Source organism: Neomonachus schauinslandi, chromosome 12 (assembly GCF_002201575.2).
Source record: "Neomonachus schauinslandi chromosome 12, ASM220157v2, whole genome shotgun sequence".
Taxonomy (NCBI): Eukaryota; Metazoa; Chordata; class Mammalia; order Carnivora; family Phocidae; genus Neomonachus; species Neomonachus schauinslandi.
The window spans coordinates 77,581,833-77,596,008 of NC_058414.1; the positions used below are offsets into that span (position 1 = coordinate 77,581,833).

Genomic DNA, 14,176 nt, shown 5'->3' on the forward strand with positions numbered 1-14,176 from the left:
AGAAGCGATGGGAAAGCATTACCACGGCTTACTAGCCAGAGATCCTCAATCACACCCTTATCTACTGTTGGTTGTGAACTATTTGTCAAGATGTTTGAAGCCCACCTAAAATAAAGATTTGGGACCTCAGGAGGGAATTTTATCAGGATGGAATTGCTGTGTCTAAAGAATCAAAAAGAAGAGGTCAGTTGACTAAATCACAAAAGAATTTGTTTCATTGGAGGGTTCGTATTTTTTCCTCTTTATTACCACTCTCTCGAGGGGAAAAATCAAAATGCTTCTCTAATGTAATTTCCTGCTCCTATGTAATGTCTAGGAGAATAGTAAAATAAGATCCTATGTGTTTTGTTTTTAAAAGGCAATCTACCACTAGTAGTGACATTTTAAGGGATTCGCTACTACATGCTAGAGCTAGGTTTAGGTAATACTGTAAAAATGGTAATGCTGCTCATCCAGGTAACTGTAAGAAATAGCAAAGTCCATTCAGCACTTAGGAAATGACGGGAGTTTTTGAAAGAGAAGGGATTTTGTGTCTTGTTTGTATACAGAAATACAGTGACACATATAGATCACGTACGTGTGGTGCATGTGTGCTTAGGTATTCAAACACAAGAGAAAAATCTTAAAAAATATTTTTCTTCCATAATAAAGTAGTAAATTCCATTGCTAAGAGAAATCTTATGTGATACAAGTCTGAAATTCATCTGGACTTGTATTTATTAACATTGTTCTGATAAAATTTAGTGTAAGAAATGGTATTTTAAGCATACATTAAACATGAATCAGTTTCACATTTCGCTAGACTTATTTCTATTAATTTGTTAGTACACTGAACATACATGCATAAAATGAGATAGGTAATTAAAATGAATAACTGATTTGCTAAATATTATGATAGCACATAGATGAATGAAAATCTCAGGTTTTTAAAATGTGAGATAGGCTATGATTCAAAAAAATGTTATTCATGTACCTGATTTTGCTCTTTCCTAATGATTGTTTTCTTCATTTTCCAGACATTATAAAAGTATCAGAAATAAGTTTTATGAAAATAAGATACACCCTAAATTCTTAAAAAATATAAACTGCTAATGAATTCAGTACTTCAGCTGACAGTAATTTCCAATAGTATTTAAATCCTATACTTCTTTATTTCAAATTATTTATAGCCTCAACATCTTGAATTCTATTTTAACACCAGTAAACACTCTCAGGTATTGGCGATAGTGAATATGAGATACTAAATTAAGACTCTCACCCCTACACCAGGCTCCAGATAATTTGAAAGCTAAAACGTAGTCATAATGGTTATGACTCTTAAACTATAGTCCTTCTGTAAGAGATAATATTTTTTTTTGTTGGGGGGAACAAAATATGATATATGAAGTCTAGCATAACATACTAGTTCATCTGTCTGTTAGACTGTAAAGTTACTATATCTATGGTAAGTTGGTATGAATTTGAGGGAAATGAAAACATTTCTTAAAATTTCTCCACCATATGCACCTTTATGTTTCTAAAAAAATCCTTACATAATTTAGAGTTAACTCATTTTCCCATTACACATAAGTGATACTTATGATTAAGTGATAATCAAAAGGATATCTAATGTAACACAGACATTTATTACTAATAGCACTTCTTTAACACAATGCCAAAATTGTAATTTTAGAGATAAACAAGTTGGGAATAAAATGATCGGAAGTTAACCAAAAAACAGAGAAGAAAAGAGAACCATTTGTAAAGTAAAAAGCTTCAGCTACTTTACCATCATCTTAGTTTTAAAGGCAACCAATTACTTGATAAGGAAAATTCTATAAGAAAAATGATCCTTTTCAGATAAAAATGCATATTTTTTGGTTCCCAAGTCAAAGCATTTTGAAGATTTTCAGCTAAATCAAGCAATTAAGAGAAAGCAGCACTTCAGCTTAGAGTTTCTTTTGCTACTAACAACAAGCTAACAACAAAAAACGCACTAGGACTGCTTCTTTCTGTATATGGTGAAGTAGACACAGAAACACACTCACTCCAAGCAAACAAATAAGCAAACCAACAAAACCGCCAAACAGAAATCTCCAGCATTTTCCTATTGCTGGTGCTGGAATTGATATGTTCCTCTTTTGGGGGCTGGAATATAGTAGGTCCCGTTTTTTTCATCTTGACACAAATTTCAAAGGTAGGTTAGCTTCATTTTCCCCCACCCCAAACAAGACCAACACCCCCCAATGCAAACAAACAACAAAAAAAGAAACATTCGAAAAGGGTGAATGTGCAGTAAAGTCTGAACGTTAGCAAATGTCCTTTCATTTTGGAAAAGTTAATTTTCTAAAACAATTTGATTGACTCTTCACTTTTTCCCTTCAGGGTATGACAGGGAAGGGGCTCTGCAGTTCGCACTGAAGTCTCGGGTATGGCATTACTGCTTCCTTCTTTGCTTTGGTCTGCTTAGGAGGAGAGCAGTAAGTGTATATTCTACATTTTTTTCCTACATGAATCCATGACAGTAGCCTACCACTTTAACAAAAAATGTGTTGTTGTTTTTTTTTTTCTTTCTGTGGTTCATTCAACTCCTGTAAGGGCATGCATTACTCACTTCATTTTCTTGAGATATTTCTTTTAAAGCAAAAATAAAAGAAAAGGAAAGGCTAGGGTTGACTCTGTGAGACCCCTGTATTTATTCACACTTATTGTGCATGACTGTAGACTGGTAAATCATATTAGCAGCCCGTCTCCCCATCAAGCTGCTACTTGCTTTCCAGCCCTGGGAAGGTTCAACAAATCAACAGGAGCACGGAAAACAGAACATCAGTCTAATCTAGTGTTTAAGGTGAAGTTTTCAAACCCAATCTAAGAAGATCTTTAGAGCAAGCAACAAGCTGAAGGGCTCAGAAGGTGGTATTGACAATGAAAGAGTGTTGAAATATTGAGAAGCGCAGCACTTGTGCATTTTTAATAACAAGAGGGTCAACAAGGACACAGCTCCCTCAGTGCCAGGAGTTGCCACTGACTATGGAAATTGCCACACCAGGGCTATAAACGCTTGCAGTTCATCAGCTTTCTTAAACAGTTCATCAGCTTTCTTAAACACCCTGAACCCCCTCAGTGGACCTTTAGTCTTGAATTAACAAACCAAAGCAATGAAAGAGGGTGCAGTCTGAATGGCTGGCATTGATCCCCAACTGTGTCAGCACTGCTACAGGCCCTGAAAAACTCTCTCCATTGTCAATAGAAATTGACAAACCTCCTCTCCTAAATAGTGCAGCTGAGCCGGGCGGGATCCATGCAGCTGTAAAGGGCTCTGCTCTTGGGGCCGGGGAGCACTCACAATGGAACAAGCATGAGCTCTTTGTCAGTCCCAGACTCGGCAATTTTCTAACAAGGATTAAAGTTGTTTCTCCGCGGTGCTGGTGAAAAGAGATTTAGCAACATACCGTGCTTTCTTCATGCAAGTTAAAGAGAAGTAGTTAAGGAATTTCATTATTCTGTTGACCAGGGGAAACATAAAACAAATATATTAAACATGCACAACTCTCTTTTCTGCCTAATTTGTAATGTTTTTTGAGGATGAGTCAATTAAGTAAAACACTCTCTGCCTGGAAGCGAGCACTTCACATTTATTTTGGAAATTTTATTTTTAAAAAGTCCAGCTGCTGGCCACCTGGAATGAGGTCTCAATACATACTAATGCACAATGCCTTTAGACCCTCTGTGGCTGATATTCCTAAATCTGAATCACGAGACCACATAGGGTTTATATATCACGGCTGCTTCAAGCAAATGATTTCTGTCAGAATGTGGCTTCTGATGATGATGGCAAAGCAGAAATAGCTGCTTTGCTAGGAACAAATCTGTGATAAATTTTCTGCTTAAGTGTTTAGCTTTTTATTGATGATGAATTGGTACAACTAGTTGATATATTTTCATTCTTCTCCAGCTATGCTCAACCCAATAGGTGAACAACAGAAAAAAAACAAAACAAAACAAAAAACAATCCAACACTTTTTAGTGCACTGAGATCTGGAATGGCTAAATTTCCACAGTACGTATGTATTTCTTCATTTATTTCAAGGGAAGCTGTCGTTTCATAAGTGCTGAGTCACCAAGCTGAAGTAAAATACCATCTAGAAAATGTCATTTTAGGAAACTATCTTTCAAATGCTAAGTTGAATTGAATAAAAGAACAAATAACATTTTTGCAATGCTGAAGGTTTTGGTAAGTTTGATAAATATAAGACATTCTTTAGGATCATTTTGTAGCTTTGGAGAGCGACAAAATATTTAGAAACATTAATGCCCTACGGTTTGACCGGTATATTAAAAAGTAAACATAAATGCTTCATTGTACATTGTGTGTTCCTTTTGTCAACAGCGCATTTCATATAACTAAATTCGTGGCCAGTCACTTCCCATTTCCAAACACTAAAACGCAAATTTTATATTAATGGTAAATTTGAAACAGTAACACCAACATTCCCCCCCCAGCCCCACCCCTGCATGAGGCATCTCACTGAAACGATGCTATGTGTTTCCACAAAACAGACTCCTGAGACACAAGCATCTATAAAGTTTTAATTGTGAATTTTTGTTGGCTTGGAATATGAGTAAGGGCTACATTTCAGGAAAACTGAAACCAGTCTATTATGGTTAAAAATATAGGAAGTGTTCAACTCAACCTACACCTATCTACATTCCCAGCTAGACCCAGAGCCATTCATGGGGGAAAGATAGAGACCTGCCTCTGAACATGGCCGCTGAGGGCTGGCTGTCCACACACCGGAGGACATCAATACAGAAGCCCAGAAGACAGAAGGGCCAACACCTTTTATGCTATTTGCCTGATTGAGCCTGTCATAGCTTCCTTTTTATGTCTCAGTTTTCTCCTCTATCATATGAAGGATAGATTATGTGAATCTAGCTTTTAATAAGATTCTGATGTTCTCCAGAAATACTATATTAGATTTGATTATCAGAATAAAGGGCACGATTAGAACCAATACAGCTTGTGATTCTTGTAAGAATGAACTGCAGGGAAAAGCCAAATTATCACACCTTTCCCCTTTTATATGGTGCTTAAATACAGCTTTATTCTTAAAAAAAAAAAATGCAAGTCTAGAGTTCCAGAACCTTCTATCACCTGTTATCTTTGTCTGTTTTTAATTTACTTATTTTGGTCTTTTTTTTTTTTAGATTTTATTTATTTATTTAACAGAGAGAGAGAGAGAGAGCGCGCACAAGCAGGGGGAGCAGCAGGCAGAGGGAGAAGGGGAAGCAGACTTCCCATGGAGCAGGGAGCCCCATGTGGGACTCGATCCCAGGACCCTGGGGATCATGACCTGAACTGAAGGCAGATGCTTAATCAACTGAGCCACCCAGGTGCCCTCATTTTGGCCTTTAAATGAAGCACAAACATATTATAAAAATGAAACAATCAGGTGTCATGAGGAATGAATGAGATTTCTAACGAATTGTCAGGTGCAGTTATTCATGTCTGTTATTTTTATGGATTCTGATTACAAAGGCATCTGATATATTTGTTAAGTCTTCCCTGGGAAATTTAAGTGTGTCAGTTAAAATTTCATTTAATTCTTACAACAACCAGGGGTGCCCGGGTGGCTCAGTTGGTTAAGTGTCTGCCTTCGGCTCAGGTCATTATCCCGGGGTCCTGGGATCGAGCCCTGCATCAGGCTCCCTGCTCAGCGGGGAGCCTGCCTCTCCCTCTCCCCTGGCTCGTGCTCTCTCTCTCTTTCTCAAATAAATAAATAAAATCTTTAAAAAAAAATTATTCTTACAACAACCTTCATGAAATGGCTATGATTATTCCCATGTTGCATATGTGGAAACTGAGCTTATATGGGTGGAAAATTGACTTTAGATTAAGCATGTTATTCAGGTTTATACACTAAGTGGCATTTATATCTTATATCTTATTTGTAAGATATAATTTATATCTTATATCCATGCTTCAGAGTCTGTACTCACGACTGCTAGGTTATTCCATTTCCTTCTAGAAACCAGTCTGTTCTGTCAATAAAATCTCTGATTCTTTAAGGGTATAGTTCCCTACTTCCAGCAGACAACTAAGAGATCAATCTCCACTACTCTTGGGGGTTCCTGATAGTCATTATAACACAGTAAACAGGAAATGCTTATTAATTGTTTCAAAGAAGTGTACCACATTTTCTTGAGAGTTAAAACAATCTACATTTCCAAAGACCAAAGATATCTGTAAACCTAATAATATATAAGGGGAATAAATTCTTTCAAGAACCATACTTCCTGTTAGGATAACCAACCAAATGGCTCTTGTGCTAGGCCATTCCCATATGTCCCATTAAGATTTTTTTTTAAGTCGTCTCTATGCCCAATGTGGGGCTCAAACTCACGAGCCTAAGATCAAGTGACCCACGTCCTACTCAGCCAGCTAGGTGTCCCCCATTCTTAAGATGTTTCAAAGTGCTATACATTTTAATGCTTAGGAATACTGGGAAGGGTTCCCCCTCTCCCTCACTGTAACAAAACAATGCAAGGTGGGAAAGAAATCCTTGGTTCATTCATAAGGGGGCTAGATCTATATATACAGCTTTTTTTTTTTTTTTTTTTTTTTAAACATAGAACAGAGGAGTATTTGATTCATGTCTTTCTTTTTCCATGTTCAATAACCTCATACTCAGGGTGGTTTTCATTTTCTACCTCTATCAGGAAGTCTGCAAAGGAGAGTTTATGAGCACTTTGATGTCTGTTTAGAAAATGTAGAAAGTGCTAATAACATGGGAGGATTGACATATAGTAGGATAGTAGGCACCTATTACGTTTGTTGAATGCTGAAAAAACTTTCCTGTTCTTGAAGTTAATACTTCTGCTCCCACATTTTCTCTTTTAAATAAATGTAGGGGTGCCTGGCTGGCTCAGTCAGTAGAACATCTGACTCTTGATCTCAGTGTCATGAGTTTGAGCCCCACGCTGGGTGTAGAGATTACTTAAAAAAAAAAAAAAAAAAAAAACCTGACAAAAAATGTACAAATACCAAGATATTTCTAGGTGAATTAGATCCTCTTCAGTTACAAAATAGAACAAGTTATATAACAAGATAAATTTCATAAATTGAGAGTTGTACAAGCTCTTTTCTGCTACTATTTCATTCATCCCAAATTCCCTTCATTCCAAAATGTCCTGAAAATATTATTATTAAACTAGCCTATCTTTTCCTCCACCGCACAAAGACATTAAAGTTAACACTGTTCTAGGGGCGCCTGGGTGGCTCTGTCAGTTGAGTGCCTGACTCTTGGTTTCGGCTCAGGTCATAATCTCAGGGTCCTGGGATCGAGCCCCAAGCCCTGTGTCTCCCCCTCCCCTTTGCCCCTCCCCCTCCTTGCCCTCACTCACGCACGCTCTCTCTCTCAAAAAAAATAAATCTTTAAAATCAAATCAAATCAATACTGTTCTTTATTATTCATGATTACCAAGCAGGTAAGTGCCTCTGTCATTTTATTCTGGGGCTCTTTTCCTGGTGTTAGAAAGATTGTAAGTGACGATTTCAGATAATCAGTTGTTCCCCTCTCTCCTACTTCATGAGAAATGATGGGATGCATGTTGGTTTGACTAGTTTTTTGACTGAAATGACTAATCACAATCATTGGTTTGGCCAAACTCAGCAGTCAATCCAGTTACACTGCTGCAGATACCAGTTTGGGGCACATCTCCAATGCATAGTTCATTTGGGCACAATGCCCTTTTCATCTGGTTGAATGACTCATTTTGAATACTATGTATAAAATTTTGGTCAATATTGCATTTAAATTCATATGTAGGATCTGAATAAAAATAAATCAGACTCCTTGGAATGGCTATTGAATGGCACAGTGTGAGAGAAAATCTAGGGCTGAGAATTAATGATTAGCAGGTCTTTCTGTTTCAGTTTCCTTACAAAAATGGAAAACAATCATTCCCAAATTACTTTTTGAGAGTGCTGTAAGGACTGGACTAACTAGCTCCCATTCTGTCTCCAACTCATGGGCCACTCCCACAGGATCCATTCTCAGAGAGCTGAATGAACTGCTGCTCTCCTGAATGTTGGGTTTCTCCAAATCTCGGATTTCTGGGAACGTCAGTCCCTCCACCTGGACTTTTATCCCCAAGTATGTTTCCCTGGCTGGATCTATGTCAACCCTTGGGATTCATTTCAACCACTATTTCTGCTAGGAAGCCAATACTATCTCTTACTAGGCAGAATCAGATGCTCCCATATTTTCTGCTCCTCGAACTCTGTACAGACATCTATAAAAATATTGCATAATGTGCTATATGGCTGCCCAACGGGTGGGCTGTGTGTAAACCCAAGGCAGCAACCAGGTCTTATTTTTATTGCTATCTCCAGGCCTCAGCAGAATGGCACAGAGCATGCATTGCATATTTGCTGAAGGACTGAATGCTTTTAAATATTTGGAGATAGAAAGTACTACATGTATAATAATGACAGTGCAGTTTTTTAAGAGAGAGGGTAGAAGAGTATCAGAGCCAGGCTGTTGACTTGATTCACATGTTTCAGTAACAGAAAAAGAGCTGAACAGATGTGAAAGTTGTGGAAATCACCAAAAGGTAAACAGTTGCATTTGGCTAAAGAAATTGAACATAGGACCAAACAGAACTTTAAATGAGACGGTCTGATTTCATTTTAAGGGATGAATTAAATAAAGGAGATAGTACTCCCATGTCTAGGGGCATACATGAGTGTCCACATACATACTCCTACACATCAAGTATAATACTACGCACTCAGATGTTGATGTGCTCAGCTCTGTCACGTGAGCAGGGAGCTGCCTCTCCAGCATATGCTTAGGGGTACTGGTCCCCATTCCTGGGGGTTATCTAAGGCTGTGGGCATATCTGGAGTATGGTTGGCAGTGCTGCCTGTGCATTTTTCCCACCAAGTAACATGTCTTGCGTGACTTCTATACTTGTTGGCTTTGTGAGGTATTTTTTTTTTTTTAAGGCAGAAAAATATCACTGCTATGGCATTGTTGACTTCAGTCTAAGGGAACATGAGAACTCTCCTGGGACTTGAAATAAGCCTGGCTTTGAGCAAAGAACCCATGAAGGGTAGAGAGGAAGAGTGTGCCCTTCGCTGGTAGTCATGGAGCTAGGTATAAACCTTGCATTGGCCCTAACTTTTGGCAAGTTTCCAATCTTCCACTTGAAACAGACAGGTAAATAAGTGAATTTCATGATCACTATTATCTCTTTTGAAAGGGAATTAAATTTTAATTCTAAATTTTAGTTTAGTTTAGTTCATTTGAAAGAAAATATGTTAATATCTATTCAACAGATGAAAATGTGAAACATTTTAATGAGAAATTCACTTTTTCAATAGACCCATTTGATCCTAAGAATGTAAGCTCCCTTAAGTCAGGGACTGGGTATATCTTCTTTAATGTTGCCACACACTGTGTGGCCTCTATGGAATAAGTATTGGTTGGATGAATAATTGATTAATAAGAGGAGTTTCAATTTCCTATTTTAATTAGGATCCACTGTCACCGTGACAGAGATACCCAACTCTGTGGGACAAAACAATGCCAAACCGTTTTATGCCAGTATTCTCCACCATGCTTTACACATAGTAATTGAACGGTGAATTGGAGGTTTCCTTATGCATCTAAAACAACAACTGAATGGACATTCTCTATCAATAAACATATACATTATATGCATATAGTTCGGGCAGTAACTGAGGGGAAAGTCAACACAAAGAAATGTGGGGAGTATATGTAACCACATTTATGAGGATCTGTAGAGCAAAAGTATGGGAATGTAATTTATTAGAATGCACAGTAGGAACATGGCTTGAAAGAATCTTGTTCAGCCACATTCAAACACTGCATCCCATTCTTGACTCAAAACCCTAAGCATGACAGAGAATGCTTAGAGAAGTTTCAAAGGACAGCCACAAAGATGATTAAAGGGCTAGGAAAGGGGCCTATGAAGGGAAGTGAAACAAATAGGGATTATTTATCCCGGAGTAGACCAGTATGACAAGTGCCTTAATAACAGTCTTCATATATAGGAAGGATTATTCCCTAGAGGATGCTGGCTATGTTTTTTTCTCCACTAAGAGGAAAAGGGGAAATGGGTTTAAAAAATAGCATGAAGAATTTAGGTGAGATGGGGTTGGAACTTTATTTCAAATGAAATATTTTGCCCATATTAACATAGTAAAATTCAGATGGTCTCTTACCTAGGGCTTGGCCATCACCGGGAAATTAAGGGTTCTCTTCAGGTCTTTATAAGTACCTTTGAACATTGTTCTTTTATAGAGTTTCCTTTCAATGCATTCAATAAACACATCTAACAATGGTTTTACCACAACAGCCACTTCCTTACACAGATTTTTTTTTTTGACAGAGAGAGACACAGTGACAGAGGGCACACAAGCAGGGGGAGTGGGAGAGGGAGAAGCAGGCTTCCCGCGGAGCAGGGAGCCCGATGCGGGGCTCGATCCTAAGGCAGACGCTTAATGACTGAGCCACCCAGGTGCCCCCAGATTTTTTTTTCAGTTGGACTTAGTCAACAGTCTGGCTGCTACTGCCGCATCCACCCGTGAACGTAGACAGGGACGCAGGGAAGGCATGCAGATGGGCTGGCTGACAGAGGAGGACCTGAAAAAGCCACCACAGAAAATGGCCTTAGGCCATGGATCATCTGCTGATGAAGTTAGGTTTGAAGAGAAGGAGAGTAGTAGCTACCGGTTCTAGGAAAACCTTGCAATGCTCAACTGACCAGATGCTGGTCTCCAGGGAGGCCCAGGTATTTTCATTAGTAAGTCACTAGTGGCCAGTTGCAGTGCAAGCATGCGAAGTCACTGTGGAAAGACCAGGCTCTGCGTGGAGAAGTCATTACTTCCAGACGATCTTCAATGTGGAAGCAGTGCGAAATCAATACTAACTTTGAAAATGTCCAATGTGTTGCTTGTCATCATCTTAACTATCTTTTATAAAATCAGGCAAGAGAATATTCTACTTCCTTCAATGACTATTAAGTCATTGTTATTGGCTTGGGTGAATGAATGCAAATGCACATTTACACATTTGGTGTTTAGAAAAATTTCTCGATGAAAATGAAAGTTTTGTCATCTTGCATTCATCAAAGACAATTTTACCATTGCTAAGGGAGTTTAGGTGATCAACAACAATTTTTTTTTTTTTCCTCTTCAAGTAAAAACCTCAGATCAGTTCACATGTGAGATTTTCTTTTTTTTCCTTTTTTTTTTTTTTTCCTTTTTTTTTTTTTTTTAATTCTGAGCACAATTAAAGGTGAGTTAAGGCTCTGGTGGAAATCTAAAGAGCATCGGCAAATCTGAGCACTGCTCAGCTTTTGAATTGCTTTTCTACTCCTCAGTTCTTTTAAATGGTTTTCTATGGCAGGGACATTTTTCTTAATTAGTCACAGCTAATTAGTGTTCTGGCATAGACAAGTAATCAGAAATGTCAGAGCTGCAAGGCTACATCTCCCTAATCCTTTGATAATAATTTAGCCTCCTGGGAGGGCCCCAAGCTGTGGTAAGTAGTGACTGACAATAAGGCAAAATTAGGTGGGCAGCAGACCATTAGGAGAGAAAAAGAAAAAGCACTCCCCGATCCTGCTGAGCACCATCAGGCAACTGACTGCACTGCCAGATGAGGTGCCTGTTTAAGCCTGTGTTGTTAATTAGCTGATTCTCCCAGACCTGCCACATATGTCCAGGTGCCTCATGCAAAGATGTGTATTTCTGGGAATGGGCCAAATGACAATTGTGTTTCATGATCACATTTCAGGAACATAAGTAAGAAGTCCACATATTTCTTGAAGATTCTTTTGAATTATCAAAGAAATAAGATCAACACGCTACACTACATTTTCTTGCTGAGTTCCTTTTAGGCAATTAGGCACGCGTATCTCAAGTTTCTCAGGTTTTATAATTCACCAACAGCTTAGATTCAAATGAGGGCCTTTGGCTGCTCTAAGCTGCGTCTGGACTTGCCAAAGCTATTTTGGCACCTACAGTACATCAAAAGTAGATCCTTTTATAAATTCTTATACTTACAAATAATAACTTCACATTAAAATAAGGACTATTAACAAAAACGAACCAGACAGCTTAATTCGAGAGGAGAGGTTTTAAAAAGAAACAAACTTTGAGGGGGAAAAAAAAATAGTTAAGGAGCAAGCTCTGTACGGCATTTCCTGAGGCAGGCAAGGCAATCCACGGAACAAGTTTGACTATGACTATCTTAAAAAGAGGTCAAATGATTTCAACGTGAGTCCAAATTCTGTAGGTAAGACAAACCAGAAATTCAGACAATGAAAAAAAAAAAACAAAACAAACTAAAAACACCAGGGAAACAATGTGTCACAGCAGCTAAATAACACAGTGCTAAAGGTAACACAGATCACAGAGATCAAACTTTTTATCTCCCTTTGGTACACAGTGAGGTACCAGGGTACATAACATCACCATGTTTAGAAAACACATTATCTCAACTACCCTCTAGTACATCGCTGGACTTACATTATCCATCCCTTTCTATTGATGAAGAAGGAAAATAATGGTTATGACACAAGAGTGATATTAATCTTTAATTTTGAGTGTTGATAGGAAAATCATGGTTGGGCATAATGGTCCAACAGTTAATGTCTGACATTTGAATTCTTTTAATATAGAGACACCACCAAAAAGAAAATCCTCTGTAATGGGAATCTACACTAATTTATGTAGTTTATGTAACAACTTCCTAGTCATTTGAAAGTCAATGATTATTCAAAAGAGGAAAACTGCTATTTTTAAATCGACATTCACATATAAGAGAATGTATCTATAATATCCTAGAATTATAAGAAATGCAGAAAGACAAAGAAGTGTTCAGTTTTATTGGGCTGCAGCCTGCATTCCCAATAAAGAGGCTGATTACACACACAAAGAAATTTACCCAAAGGAAAGGAAAGTTGTATCTAGCAGCCACTCTTACCCATGCTCTGTTGATTTCAACTACTCTCATGAAATCAACATGATAATAAATTGAATCTTTAAATAAGTTAAGAAGAGTAGTGTTGATCTTACTGAGGCTGAGTCACAAAGTTTGGTCACTGATGTGAAACACTACACTCAAAAACTCTGAGCATTTGGGAGTCCAGAGACAAAAGCACAGATAAGGAAAATGAGTTTTATTTTGAGAAACATATTCTCTTGTAATAGGTTCAGTTTTTTATATCTTAAAATTCATATCATATCTTAAAATTCATATTCATATCTTAAAATGGGTACTGAACGCATTTAGATAGTTTAGGTCACTTTTACTCAAAGTGTTTAATTTAGAGTTTCTTTACTGAAAAGAATTCTTTTCAAGGAAAGTTCTGAGAAATTAATCCTTTATAAAACACTATTTAGATGAATATAACTGATTAACTATCATTTAAAGAATTACTCTTAATTTTACAAGACATCACAACAATATTTTTAAAAAATCTAGTTGAGATGAAACTCTTCAACAATTAAATATTTAATCAGTTTATAACACGAGAGAATGTTTAATCTGCATGATTTACCAATTAAATACTGCACCCTGATGTGTCTTCAGCAACATGAGAGCTGAAATGGAATTGTTTCAAAGGGACTCAAGAAGGGCAATGCCCAATAAATGTACAAAGGTTTAGAGAAGTAGGTAGGTTTAGTGTATATCCTGGACAGTAAGATATATTTCAGTCAACCCCTAACTACCTCCATCCAGGCTGTGATATTCTTGGACATTATGAAATGACCACAGAGGGTGCTCTTGGGCAATTACTGCAGATGTCAGTTTTGACTTCGGAAACATCACCATGGTCCAACCCAGAGATGCAAAGCCCTGAAGGGACTGCCCAGCCTCTCTCCTGACACATGGGCACAAGTGGCTGCCACTGTGTGTCTGGAGGTCTGAGTGTGCAGGAAGAAACATCACAGTAGACATTAAAAATGGAATTTAAGAATTGGAAAATCTTTGTCATACTTCTGGATTGGGATCATACGAGTTGTAGATAGTTTTGATTTGATAAAAACTATGAAAGGTTGCTGACAACTAAGTTTTACATATAAGAAAAAAACACACTGGGTAAGAGAGATTGCATACAAAACAGAAAAACCTTTGGGTGAATCCATGATCTTACTACA

General features: G+C 37.7%; 1 protein-coding gene across 13 annotated transcripts in view; it reads right to left on the reverse strand.

The window, feature by feature from the left end:
- CADPS2 (calcium dependent secretion activator 2) overlaps positions 1–14,176 on the reverse strand; it is a 532,431-nt gene that overhangs the window by 7,130 nt on the left and 511,125 nt on the right. The gene's annotated exons all lie outside the window — the stretch shown is intronic.